The following is a 5,432-nucleotide window of genomic DNA, read 5'->3' as shown; positions in this document are numbered from 1 at the left end:
ACGTCGTAAGACACTATCTTCTTTTCCATACATTCACTGAGATGGCTATGACAGAAGAGAGAAAGAGTACAAGACAGTACTGAGATATCAACATTTTTCATAAAAAAATAGTATCGTAAATAAGACACAGAAAGTCTCTGAGATCGGGATGTTATGATCCTAATTGTGGGATTACATTGTCTACAAAATGCTACCTTGTGAAAGCATTGAAGCTCTGCTTTAAGACAAGCAGCAACAAGCACAGACAGTCATATGCTGCACGAGGCTTTTAGTACAAGGATTACTACTGAATATATTCAAAGAAGATCTAAATAAGACTCTAATGTATAGTAGATCTATCGTCAGACATGATGAAAATGTTGTCGGTTTCCTAAGTAAGAATATATTAGAAATGCAATCTCTGACAAATAAAGGCAGAAATATTATCTGCTAAAGAAAAAAAAGACTTATCAAAAAACACTGAAAGTTAACCCTGTGGGGCTGTTATAAAATGACTGAGAATGTATGCAAAATTTAGTTTACTAACAACATTTATTTTCCCAAAACAAAGACAGGCATAAATAATGCTAAACAAGTTACTAATTGAATACTGTAAACAACTAACAGGTGGTTTAAGACCACAATGGACAAGGATACTGGATGGCAGAAGCGAGTCAAGTTTTCTGGCCCTAAAATTGTGGATAACACAGTCTGAATTAATCTGACGCTGAGCTGTGGTTTCACTACATAGTGCAGCTGAGAGCAAATGGCGATTGTGATCTGTACACCCTGACAATACCGGACCAGCAGTACATTACCCTGTTTGCTTCGTGCGGCGATGTAACTTGCAGCTGTTGAGATGGGTGCAGCAGAGATGAGACATGAGGCGGACCTGTGAATCGATCGCTGCCATGAAAGAAATGCAAAAATCTCACTGTCTAATGATCAGACAGACGGTTCGCAATTTACTATCTACCAGAACCCTGATATCACAGTAGATTTCTGTGTGTGACACATCTGTTCACTGATCGTACCAAGGAACAATTTTACTCACTTATATGAAATAGCTCACAAGGATAGCAAACGTCAAGACTGGTAAACCAAAAACGAATAAGTGTGCCCTCGGCAAACGAGTAGTCCGAAGATGTAGAGGAATGTTGGACGAAGATGTTAACTGTCAGCATGCGCCGTACTAAAACTCGTCCGAGTTTCCCAAGTGATTTATTATTTCCCGCTACAGTGCCCCCGTTCCTCTCGGTCTGCGTCACCGGGTCCCGCAATGCTGAGGACACAACTTGGTTGTCTGCGAAATGGCTTGGTGTAGAATGGCTGCCACGGCGACCTGTGCAACGCTCTGCAGTGTGACAGCCTTATATGGCCACAGAGTTGTGAAAATGTCAGGATGCGCCGGCAGTCAACTCAACTGACTTCGCCCCTGCTGCCTCAGCGCCGCCCACTGGCAGCTGCAACGGAGCCCACAGGGTGCTTCCTACCTGTCATGACCAAGATCATGGCAACAACAAGTGCCTCGATGCTGTGTTCGAATCTGTGGCCCTCACCTCAGGATGCTTCCAGCATATGCTGGGAGCCAACAAGACTGCCCGCAGTAGTGAGCCATGGCGTAGCCTGCTGCTGCCTGGCTGCGGACCCTGCTTTGGCCTCAGAGGGTCGAACCAGTGACCTGCCGTGGGCTGGAACGATGGCGCCCCGTCTGCTGCTGCATGTAGCTGGTGGTGTGACATGCCCAGTTGTCTAGGAGAACTGTCACACTTGAATGCCTAGTTAGTGAACTGGCGCCTATTTATAGGCGGCTGGGTGCCTCTGTTTTGCTAATACGCAGCTCCCAGGCATGTACTCATAAGACCTCGGTTGGGCCAGTTAGGCCAGTGGGCCCTTTTTGCCTGTAACATGCGCCATGCAAACTGCTGCGCTTACTCTTTTCAGTGGGTCTATGGCCCTGTGGCCTTCATTCTACTTCGCAACTGCTGGTAGCATAACTTACTGACAAGCCTGCACCTGGCTGTAACTTCTGTGCTCAGAAATATTGCACCTAAGCTAACCTTTTCCCATCTTAAACGGTGGTGCCGCTACATTGTTCCCCCCTTTGGTGAGACCCGGTCACCGGGTCGACCTCTAACTACTCTTAAACTTGTTTAGGTCGGCATTTACTTCTGATATATTTACTACTACTAGTATAAAGCTTAGTTGTGGTCTAGCCCTCTTAAAACACATGACATGAGACAAAATGTAAAAATTCCTTACTGGATGACCACTCCACTTAACGCTCAATCAACCCCTTACCTACCCGTCTCATGCCCTTGGTATCCAGTGTACTGGGATTTGGACTACCATCAGTTCCCTCTTGGAATTGGCTCTCCGCCTGATCAGAATGAAAACAACACACAACAAAGTTAAGACTACAATGGTCCTTGGCATAAATGATAGTTACTTGTCGTTGCCGTTCCCTATATTGAGCGACATGCTGCACAAGCTGTTTGATTCATACGCGCAACTCCTACTCTGAAAGAACTGGTTTATGGATCTCAACAGACCTGACTCCAAGGTTTGATTTAACAAGATCAGATTCCGCCTTGGCAAAAACTCTAAAGTTGCTTCTGGCCAGCACAGCTGTAGCTGTGTAACATTCAGTTGCGTGACTCCTGGCAGATGGAAGGTTGGTCCTATTATGGTACACGCAGCTCCACTGATTAAAATTCTCCTCCCCTCGAGCTCTATACGTTTCGCTTCGGCAAATACTCCCTGCTCAAAAGAACTTTCTACTACTATTAATTTTTGGTAGGTGGAGAAGATCCAATGCATCCTGACGCGTTGCAAGCTCAATTTTGGCTCCATGATGTCCCTTGGACAGTCTATTTCTTCCCTCCTGGCTAAAAGTAACTGCACTGTGCACGTGTCCAGATAGGTGCTTATCACCCTGGCAGCTCCATAATTCCTCCCTTGTCATCTCGGCCTACTGGCTGTTAACTGCCGAGACCACCAATACCTCCTCAGTTTTTTACTTTACCAACTTGCTCAACGCTCCCCCTTTCAGTGACTTGAGGACGATGATCACCATCGCTCTTCTTCCCTCTTCAAAAAGACTGCTGTTCCTATCAGGCTCACAATACTCGAAAACACATACAACATATGAAAATACAATGCCTAATTAATCCACGCAATCTCAATGATACATAAGAAGGAAATAAAAATCTACAAATACACCACTACTTTCTGGATAGAAAAGCATACGGTACATCATATTGTACTCTATCTTCCTGGTTTTCTCTGCACTGAACACCTCTCTTCACTCTCTCTTTCTTCCCCTTCCCTTTGTGTGACATGCCTGGAATCACATTCGGGCAATCTTTAAATGGCCGCAAACGCCCAATGTGTACTATCGTTGTACTAGATGGCAGCTGAAGCTTAACATTAACGGGGAATGTCGTTTCAACTACTTGGTATGGCCCTTGATACCTCGTGACGAACTTCTTCGTTTTCCTGTATAGGGGTTGGACACTATTACCCATTGCCCTACTCTATACTGTGGTAAACTTCCTTTCCGCTTCGCTGCGTCTTCCTGCCTTTACAAAGCCTTCGTATTCGCCTTTTGTACCCATTTCCAAACATCCCGAATTGTTCTCGCGGATTGACGTACTCGATTCACCGGTTCTTCCTTTCTGTAGCTTCACTAAATCAAACGGTGACGGCATTTTTCGCCTGTACATACAGAGACAAACAAGTATTGGTATGTGTTTTGCATTGTATGCGCATACAATATGCTTCTAATACTCGTCCCACTGACGGTGATGAGAATCCATACAAACTCAGCATCTTCCCGATTGTTCTGTTGTTGAGTAATTCCTCTCTGTTGCATTCAACCGCCTAGACGGATAGGCTACAGGATGTTCTTTCCCATCAATTTCTTAACTAAAAACACACCATAATGCTTGAGTCGTTGCATTGCATGCTACAATAAATTTCTTTTAAAATCTGGAACCACAAAAACCGGACTTGATGTTAACACTTCTTTCAATTTGCCAAATGCTTTCTGACACCCTTCTGTCCACTCAAATTTCACACCATTTCGTAACAATCGCGTGAATGGCTGTGCTAAATCTGCAAAACCCTTCACGAACTTTCAATACAAATTGCAAATTCCGACGATTGATTGCACTTCCTGAATTGTTTTCGGCTCCCGAAAATTCCTTACAGCCTGTACCAACCTCGGATCTGTTCGTACTCCGTCCTTACTGATGATATGCATAAATATTTCACTTCTTCCAGTGTAAAATGACACTTCTGCAGGTTCAAGGTTAAACAAGCTGCTCTTAACCTCAAAAAGACTTCCCTTAACCGCTGTCTATGATGCTCCACACTACTTGAAAACACTTAAACGTCATCCAAATAGACAAGACACTTCCGTGGTTTCAAACCCCTTAACACACTGTCTAGCAACCTCTGAAACGATTGGCATTCTGTTGTACTGGTAATGGCCTCCCGGAGCAGAGAAAGCAGTTTTTGGACGATCCTCTGGAGCCACCTATAACTGATGATAACCACTTGTCAAATCCATCACAGAAAAGTACTGGCACTGTCCTGAGTGATCCAAAGTCTCCGATGTGTCTGGAATGGGGTATGCGTCCGTTACTGTCTTATTATTGAGGTATCGGTAGTTACAACAGAAGTTGTATTTCTTAGTTCCATCCATAGATTTTTGAAGCTCTACAATGCCCACTCCCCAGCAACTATTACTATGCTTTATAATACCGTACGCAAGCTGATGATCAATGAAATTCTCCATAATCGGCTGCAAATACCTCGGTATTCTGTATGGTTTACGGTGAACAGGTGCTTCGTTCCCTGTTGGTATCCTATGTTGAACTAATGGAGTTGCTGGTAACGGTCCTCGTGGAAAAAACAAATTCTTAAATTGCTACAACAATTCTTCCATATGCTCTTTTTCTCCTCCTTTCAAATACTTAACTTTGTTACGCAATGCAGTTCTATCGGCAGTTAATGGTTGACCGCCACGCCTACCCCTCGAACACTAGTCTTCGTCGTCTGGTACATCCAAATTCGCTACAAAAACTCCTTTTCTCTAATTTGCGTCTACAGCCCTAAAAGTATCCACGTTCACGGGGACTACTCGACCGTCGTTTCCCTCTTGTACGCGTACAATACTACACTTCACAAAAAACCTAATGGATCCAAAAATCCATTATCATCCAATGGTTCAATAACACATATCGTACCCACAGGTAGGTTTGACTCTACACTTACCCAAAACGACTTCCTGGTGCCACTAGACACACACTCAAGCGAATTAAGCCTTAATGCTAATGCACGTTGTTCAATTGGTTTGTTCATTACGTTGAACGCCCCTCGTGACAGCTCTGCATCGACAACAGTTTCCCTTAGCTGAAATAACTTTCCTCCAAATTCCACAGTTCGTT

This window comes from Schistocerca cancellata, chromosome 1 (genome assembly GCF_023864275.1).
Source record: "Schistocerca cancellata isolate TAMUIC-IGC-003103 chromosome 1, iqSchCanc2.1, whole genome shotgun sequence".
Taxonomy (NCBI): domain Eukaryota; kingdom Metazoa; phylum Arthropoda; class Insecta; order Orthoptera; family Acrididae; genus Schistocerca; species Schistocerca cancellata.
Note: the sequence above shows the minus strand (reverse complement) of the source record.